Raw genomic sequence first — 9,701 nt, 5'->3', positions numbered from 1 at the left:
AGGTACAAAATTGTTTAGTTACAATTATTGTGGGATTTATTTGAGAAAACTAGAGGAATAGAGGATTACTAGCAGGTGCTAACTGCTCTGTAGATATAAATGAAATTATGTATTTAGAGATATGGAGATATAAGGTGGAGTGACTAGATTAATAAATTGAGTTTTTATTAACTGCACTTAACAGAAACGTCCACTAGAGGACGCTCCTGAGTTATGAGACAGAGGGCAGCAGCAGGTGGACAGTGTGTGGTGGTCTCTGTTGGCCTGTCCAGACCCGGCCCCCAGCAGCTTCACAACACTGCTCTGCAGGGTCACAAACACAGCAGCCGGGCTCTCCTCCATTCACTGTTCTTTCACTGGCAAATGTGGCACAGACATGTTATTACTCTGTTACTCTGTTCATTTACGACTAAAGGGCCGAAAAACAACAAATCACCAATACACGGCTCAATACGCAATGAGGTACTGAGTGTCTGTGACCTGACGGGCCCGGGTCCTTCTTTTGTGCAGAGGGAGTTTACCTTGAAACCTATTTGAAGTCATTGTACCTTGCTGCAGTCATTGTGTACTAGGCCCTCATCTTAACAAGTAGCGACAGTTCACAACTACCTGTAATGGTGAATCCCCAACAAAAGGAGACCTGAGTGTCTGCCTCTACGAATAACAAAACAACTTTTTCCCAGTTGTGGCCCTGAGCCTGGTCGCTGGGATCCAACAGGGGCCCTATAGGGCCTATGAAGGCTCTTTATGGTCACTAATACACAAAACACAACAAAAGCAGCTTCTTCAGATGAAACTGTGATTGGCTGAGCCGTGACTAGAGCCAGGTTGTGAAAATAGCATCAGCTCTTTTTGTTTGGAGAGCTGAACCGCTGTGTGATTGGATGTAAATAATGGCTAGAGAAGGGCACTGCTTGAAAAAATCCCAGATCAGGGACCATCACGTGTTGTGATCACAACTCATGTACATATTGGCTGTTTAGTATCCTAAGTTAACTGTGTTTAACCAAAGCAGATGAAAGAAACCCTCAGTGAAAGTTCAAATTAAATTACGCAAACAAGCAAAACAGCAGCTAAACAGGAAATGACATCAGACATCTGCCTCTATACTCTCCAGGCAGATGCTGATGTCACAAGAACTGCGCTGCAATAAGGTTTACATTTCTTCACTGACAGTTGACTCAGTAAATAAGAATGTATTACAGTGGCAAGGAATTATGTCATGTTGGGAATGACAACGTGTTCTTTGTGGTGGAAGAAGTGTTTGTTTCAGCTTTGTGAAAATGCATTTTCCTGCTCATACAAGACTTTTCTAAAGAGTTTATATATAGTGAAAGTATTGGGATAATTTGACTCAACTCATAAAGGATTTCAAGTGGGAATTCTGCTTGGCCATGGGAGTTGTGGTCAGAGGTGTGTCTAACCTTGTTGGGTGGAGCTCGTTCCACGTATAGCCCAGCACAAGCTGACCATCTGCAACCAGTGATTTCAGCAGCGGCCACATTCTGGACCTGGCTCGGAACATACGTTGCCGTTCTTTGAGGTTGACCTAGGTCAACTGTTGCCTGTCAGTCCTAAACCTTTTGTTGAACACTTGTGAACACACTTGTGTTGCACTCCCATCTAACTACATTTTGAAGCCTTTGAAAAATGCATGCTCCAAGCGCCAATACAGAAGATTAAAAGAACCTTGTCATGACTAGGATGTGATATATTGTGATGCCACATGGGCCACAGACAGAACATGTATACCAGAGCCAATGTGGACTAATTAGTCTGTGATGCAAATAACACAGCAAAGTTGTTGTCATTGAAAGAGCTAAAGAAAGCCCAGTGTTTATTACATAGTGTAGGCCTGTAGACTGAAGGGTTATGCACCTGCAGACATCTTGTGTATTCACAACTGAGTCTCTGTCAGAGACTTGGCAGCAATTAACAAAAACCATAGAGGTGTTGAGAGCAGACATGCAAATATTTTAATCAATACAGCTACAGTGTGTTTTTTTATGCAGAGAGCAACTGTGCTCCTTCAAATCAATCTTCATCAATCCTAAAAGTCATTGTAAGATACTGGAGCAAAGCTGCTTTGGCCGCTTAAATAATGAACGATAACCAACAATGATCCTTGGCTAGTTAACATACTGAAATTAAGTGCTTGTGTCAAAGTGTGTGTAACAAACACTCCATGCTAATGTATGCATTCAAGAAATGGCTTAAAGCGGGAACACCTCACACAACCTATCATGCAGTGGCTCAACTATGACCTGTATGGAAAAGACAGAAAAGTAGAATAACATGGAACAAGCACATTAGCTGACTTTTTCAAATTGAACTTTGCAACACTATGTGGTCAGCTAAGCTAGTAAGCTAGCCTTCTGTAAATCAAATATCATAATAACAGTCCTAAATCTTAATTTTTTGGCAGGCTACATTTGCATGTACAACTGTGACTGCTTAGCTGAGGTGAGGATATACACATATGCACCTTTTCAAACACGTATCAGAAGCCAACAGTGAGTGTATTTAAACATGCAGTGTTCTGTAAGGCTACAGTAAGGCTTGACAGGTTTGCATGACTTATGCCTTCAACAACCACAGGAACTTACATTTAAAAAAACATCTCATTCTCCATTTTTCACTGTCAAAGAGAGCATTTATTTTCCTTATCTGTTCCACATTCTTTTTTCCTGATCCAGCATGTGTCCCAACCAGTGTTTTTTACCCTTGGAGAAGCGAAGACATCTCATCGCAATTTGTCCAAATCACAACATAGCCCTCATGTAATGAGCGGCCCACCACAGCTATGATGATTACACACTGACAGGGACTAGCAGACCACAATAATAACTGGTGGGAGCTGGCAGGATGCAGGACCAGGATGAGAGCAGGAGAGAGGAGGAGCGGATGATAAATCAGAAATATGCTTTGCTTGTTGCTTTTGTTATAACAACAAATCCAACATGATCTGTGATTTGCTTTGTGTACGCCCAAATTATCATAAAGATTTTCACTTAAAAGCAAGTGGTGTGAATTTGTATTGTGTACATGCTTTAGGGAAGAGGTGCACTTTACTGCTTTGTTGAGTCTGATAAAATAACCATTAAAATGTATCACAGAAAGTCACAAACTTGTTAAAAACTTGATATGCTTTATAAAGGAACAGATGCAGAGGTTGCATTATTACAAATGTTGGATCCATACTGCGGATTAAATACTGACATCTCAGGTGTTTGTGGTCTTTTTTTATGTATCGATTTATTTTGAAGCCCGTAACAACATTGCCTGAGAGGCGCAAATGCGCTACAACGGACCAAAACATTTCCATTAGGGGAAACGCGCTGCAGTTTAAAAAATGATGCAAATATAAACACACGAATGTAACAAAACACATTCAAATGAAGAAACATTTTCAGCACCTTGACGACACATGCACCATTTAGAAAACATTCAGCAACTTGAGGAAACATGCGCAGCGTTTACTAAAAGCTGCAGAAACCAAACGCTGCAAGAAGCTCAAAACACAACGGAGACCAGGTGACACTAAAGAGTGACGCACACAGTAAGTGCTTCGTCAGTACATATGAAATGACTAGGTAAGCTACGTTAGCTAGCTAGCTTACAGCAGATATGGAAAAATTGTTGTGTTGCTTTAGGTGCTTGCCCCACGGGAACGCATACGGCCGTTTGCGTAACTGTTTAGTGTCATATAGACCGTTCTGCCACACGAGGACGACCGAATATGGCAGTAAACAACTGCGGTAACGATAACGGGTCCCAAGGTGGATAGCACGGCATACGCAAGGCTCTGGGGGGTCCAACGGCTCCGTGTGTAGGACTTATACGATCATTTTGTGATAATGATGACGCAATAGCCCCGCCTCTTCCCTCCTCTGCTGCTCACCCCCGCAAAAGTACACTGCACACTGAATTCAGATTATTTATCTTTATCTCGATATGGACATAAACGCGAGTGAAGTCTAATCTGACAGGACGGAGACACGCAGCTCCTCCCGCTGTGATGCAGCGGGAGCAAAACACACACTTCAAGTCAGATCATCAGCCTTAGCTATTTTAATTACCTCTCAAACTACCTAAACTAGTTATAAATATGTTTATTTTTACTGTCGGGTCATCATTACTGGATCAGCTGCTGCATGAGACAGACACTGACGCTGTCAGAAGAGAGAGAGGACAAAGAGAGGCTCCGTGTATTTGATGATTATATATAGTCGTTTGTTTTAAAGCTCAATAAATAACAAAGAAGACCTTTGACCGGCACTTTTATAATTTTGTCCGGAAGATTTCAACTTTAACACACGTTGACCGGCGAAAAACTCTGCCCGGTTCCCTCGGCCCCCACCGCGGAGAATAAACAGAAGTGCAGCCATGACAACCATTCTTCTTCGCTGCTTTTGTGGAGGAAGTTGCTGCTTTTGTGGAGGAAGTTACAGCTCCACGTACAAGCTCGGCATATGTACTGCAGCTTTTCCAGCGGTTGGCGCTAAACGGAACTGTCTCGTGTGAACAGACACTATCCGGTGTATATTGCGTGTGGACGGAAGCTTTTTTGTGATTGCGATTGCGTTAATCCTATGCGTTTTGCCGTATGCGTTCCCGTGGGGCAAGCACCTTAATCGCTGCGCATGCTTCCTCAAGTTGCTGAAGATGTTTCTTAATTTGTGTTTTGGCACTTCTGTCTTTTATATTTGCATCGTTTCTGACTGCAGCGCGTTTCTCCTTATGGGAATGTTTTGGGCCGTTGTACCGCGTTTGCACCTGTCGGCGACCGTGAGTAAAAGCTCAGGCTTACTACAGATGAGAAGCTCTTGAGCAGGCAACTCAATCTCCTATGAGCTTTATTCTCATCCATATATATATTAATGATTTACAGTGAGCTACATTGTTCAGTGCCGCTCCAATACTTGCAGTCAGTGTTGATATATTTTTATCTCACAATTCTCCAACATGTAGGAAAAATGTGACAGAAAAGCATGAGCGGAGAGGCAGGGGAGGTGAGGAGGGACTTAGAGTGAGTTACATCGTTAGTCCACAGAACAGTGTCAATATTCTATTTTATACTAACACAAGAGTTCCAAGTGGATCTTAAACTCATAACTTTCTGGAATTTCTCGTTTCAGCCTGATGCTACATGCTCCTCAGCAGGTGCATGTTGATTGGATGATATAATCCGATCAACATCCGATAATTAAAACATTTAAAAAACGAATTGTACAGAGGGGAGCTTTATGTTCACCTGTGTGGTACAAGATTGGTACTTTCCTCTAAGAGGAACCAGAGGAATTATAGTTCAGCTATCAGCTGTCCCCAAAGTCTCTTCAGAGCACAGCTACTGTATACTGCAGGGGTGGGGTCGTGGGGAACCTCCGGCCCCCGGGCCGTATACGGCCCGCGAGACAATTTGATGCGGCCCTCGAGGTAACACACGCAAAAAAGAAAAAAAAATTAAGAAATCTAGACCGCAAAATAATTAAACAAGCGAGTGCCTGTTTTTCCTGGCCAAGGTCAGGGTCCTTGAACACAACACGAGCCTAACGTGTCATCACGTGGTATATGTCTCGTCTGAAAGGGGTTTAGAGCTAAAGGAGAGCACCAGGGGCCTCATTTATAAAGGGATATACGTTAAAAAAATGGCGTACGCCAGTTTCTACGCAATGTTTGCGATTTATAAAATACTAACTTGACGGGAAAATGTGCGGTCCTCCACGCAAACTCTAACCCATGCGTACGCACTAAGCACACAAACAGGAGAGACGAGAAACTGCGACACCGTTGGCACAAGGAAGAATGGAGAGAAATATGTGGAAATAATACCATAAATAAAATGTTACCTCTCATTTATCATATATGAAGAATTCATTTTCAAACATTGATTAAAGCCAATCTTTAAATGATGAAACAAACGCCTGTTTGAGACTCCTCAGTGCACACAAAAACATAACTTGGAGAAATAAATAAATACGGATATGTTATTTAAAACCACCTCGAATATGTTGTGTTAATGTTATGAAATGTTTTCTCATAAATGATGCGGTAAGCAGGAGGACAGAATAACGTCTAAACTGACGCCGTTTTGCATTTCTATAGGTTGTAGATACGAGCATGGTTTTATATACTATCACGTTTAATCGTGTTTTATGCCGTTTGCCAAGACTTGATAAGTAGCTCGTAAAACACAGGAGGTATGGAAACTAAGAACACCATATGTGGTCAATTGTACAGCTAATATAACACAACACATTGTATTTCCTTTAACTGGTGGATTATGGATATATAGTTGCTGATCGACAGCTGGAACACAAACCACCAAATACAACAAAATAATTCAGATCCAGTCGTCATGACTCCACTCCGGAGGGATTCCCCGATCATTTCTTACAGTTTCTCATCAAGGGGGTGTCTCCTGTCCCCGGTACAAACACACTGCCTGAGGAAGGTTATGTGTATTTATTTTGTCATTAACTTTTTTCGGACCACTTATTTATTTATTTTGGTGACGATCCGACCTCCATGCTGCTACTCTGGTTCAAACTGCATCCACCAAACAATATGATTTATCTCCACCTCCCCAAAATAACCTAAATCTGACACGGTGTGAGATGTCTTTTTTAGCTGTTCTGTCCTCATTTCCTGCAATCTTCTTCATGCAGTCAGTCAGAATGAATGAATGGGCGTTTCTTTGACTATTTATAGGCAAATATGGGCGTTACGAGTCGATTGTGATTTATAAAGGGAAACAGGCGTAGGAAGTGCCGTACGCACTTCCCTTGCCGGTACGCAATGTTTTGTGAATCGGAAAATGTCGGAACATTTCTGTATCTATTTTTTTGCTTTGTACTACGTAAGCAACCTTCCCACGTGAATCCTACGCAAGGCGTTATGAATGAGGCCCCTGAACGCCACTCCGGGCCGGGACTTCACAAATGTCAGTAGGCCTACCCATAAGGAGCCGTACACATGCCGCAGTTTCTGCGTGGCTGTGTCTTTAGTTGAAAGCCCAGTGGCGATCTGTTCATCTGTCATACTGATCATACAGTCAATAACTTTGTTGTTATTAGCATCTGGTTAGCTAGCTATGCTAACGAATATAAGAAGCTTTTTCTCCAAGCAGTGAGGTAAAGGCACATCTTTATATGATCATTATAGTTATAAAAAAATAAGAGAATACAGTAAACAGGTATAAAATACTATATGACAGTAAAAAAAAGTTGTTATTAATAAACAAGAATACAGTTTGAAAGGGGAGCGATATGTAAAATATCCATAAAGAAAAGAAAATCTGCTTACAGTTCTGTTTCATATGGGTGTTGAGAGATGTACCCATAGAGCTCCTGATGTTGCTCTCAAAGTGCACCAGATTGATGCTCGGCCATGGAAACCCATGTTCTGGTGCTGATATTAATGCCAGAGCTGGAACTCTGCAGTTATTGAGTCAGCAGAGCTTTGGCCACTTTTAGGCACGATGCGCCTCAGCACCCCCCCCACCCCCTGGTTCCTAAACATTTCCACTTTGCAATAATACCACTTAAAGTTGATCGTGGAATATCTAGGGGAGAAAACTTTTCACAAACTGACTTGTTGCAACGGTGGCATCCTATTACAGAACCACGTTCAAATTCTGTGAGCTCTTTAGAACGACCCATTCTTTCACAAATGTTTGTAAAGGCAGGCTGTATGGCTAGGTGCATGCTTTTATACACCTGTGGCAATGGGATTGAATGAAACACCTGAATTCAATGATTCAGAGGAGTGTCCCAATACTTTTGTCTATATAGTGTATGTTAGATGGCATAATGTTACAGCCTACACTGTGGTGTGTAGGCTGATCACACTGGAAAGCTGTGTGTCAAAAACAATTGGAAAATGTTTAAACTTAAATTCCTTGAGATTAAGGCAGTATGATTGCAGAAAGTGATGCACTGTGAGGAAGGCAGACTATGCATGACTCACACATGTTCATACAGCATGTAACACTATTAGATGTTGTGTGAAGCATGACATTTCTTTATTAGCTTGCTCATCCATCATTCCTAAAGCCCTGCTCAGTTCTCTCCCAGCAGCAGCTAAAGTGTGTGTATGCAGTGATGCAGTGCTCTGCTCATTAGCATACAGCTTCAGCAATGGATAGATTGTCTTCTGCCGCTCTCACCCTACAGCTGATTGATCTGTTAACAACTATTTCCCTTACAGACCTTTGATTGAGTGCAGCTTGTCTTTGCCTGAAAGGCCGTGTGTGTGTGTGTGTGTGTGTGTGTGTGTGTGTGTGTGTGTGTGTGTGTCAGAACAAACTCAGCTGGGTGTCTTTCAGCTCTCTATTTATGAGCCCTTCTTTACATATTCATTCTGCTACTGTTAAACAAAGACCCAAGATTGCCTTTCCCCTTCTCGTGCAGTGTGTATCAGTTTGTGTCAGTGTGTATCAGTTTGTGTCAGTGTGTATCAGTTTGTGTCAGTGTGTATCAGTTTGTGTCAGTTTGTGTCAGTGTGTTAGTGTTGAAGGAAGAACAGCAGGAGACCATATTGCTTTTTAAATGTTTTGTCTTTCCTTCCATCACTGACTTGGTAACCAGATACAGTCAGATGTTTGTGGAAACATGCTGCAGATGATGCTTTGGACCATATGTAGTATACTTTAATATCAATGATGTGAATTAATGATTCTGGCATTGAGAAAAGCATCTGCATCATCGTTCAGTGAATATAAGGTTGCTTATCAGCCTGTTTGTCGTGTAAAGATGCTGAGAGTAATATGTGGCCATGCCAATAGAGTATTCTAAACTGATCTATACACAGCATGCAATCCGGGGTCCTAAGGGGCAGCAGTGCAGCCAGAGCTGAACAGAGGCCTCCTGTTATCCCCAAACTCCCATAAGATCTGAAGATGAAAAACATGAAAAAGGCTTGTTTCCATCCACTACTGTTGTACTGTGATATGAGCTGGTTGATGGAGATAAACAGCTGTGAGGAAGGCATTACTTTATATCTCTCTGGTGGAGAGGACGCTGCAGTTGTGCCCGGATCCTGGCTGCAATGTTGAGACAGAGAAAAAGATAGGGAGCCGACAGCTTGGTAGATAACAGGGCCCTAGTTGCCATGGTGAGGGGATTTGATTGGCAGCTAGGGGGGTTGATTGATAAGGACCCCCCTGCTATTCCAGTGACAGCTCCTGTCAGAGCGCCAGCTCGTCTCACATCACATGTATCAACTGGTATTCCCACCCCCAATACACACACACACACACACACACACACACACACACACACACACACACACACACACACACACACACCTTATCTGTTCATACTGAAAACAATTATTTAAGGTCTTAAAGCACAGCTAGATCAGGTGGTTAGCTCAGTCCTCAAAGGTTGATAATACCGACTAAATGTACAGAACAGCTCTCTGGGCATGTGGCTCAGGCAAACCACACTGAGCTCCTTATTCACCCTGGAAGCTAATTCAGTCTGCTGATAGGCACCCACAGGCCGAGGGTACTACAGCATGGGGGACTGAAGAGAGTCCACTGTCCAGATTAGAACAAACACACTGGCTAAGGGCTGTCGGATGTCTTTGGCCAACTACTGATTTATAAAGATCATGATCAGTTTGACCTTTGTGCTTCCACTACACAAACAGGCTGTTAGCTTAGCACAATATTCTGTCATACCTCTATGAGGGAGGGT

Source organism: Trematomus bernacchii, unplaced genomic scaffold, assembly GCF_902827165.1.
Source record: "Trematomus bernacchii unplaced genomic scaffold, fTreBer1.1, whole genome shotgun sequence".
In the NCBI taxonomy this organism is placed as follows: domain Eukaryota; kingdom Metazoa; phylum Chordata; class Actinopteri; order Perciformes; family Nototheniidae; genus Trematomus; species Trematomus bernacchii.
The sequence above is the reverse complement of the archived record's forward strand: the minus strand, read 5'-3'. Positions refer to the sequence as shown.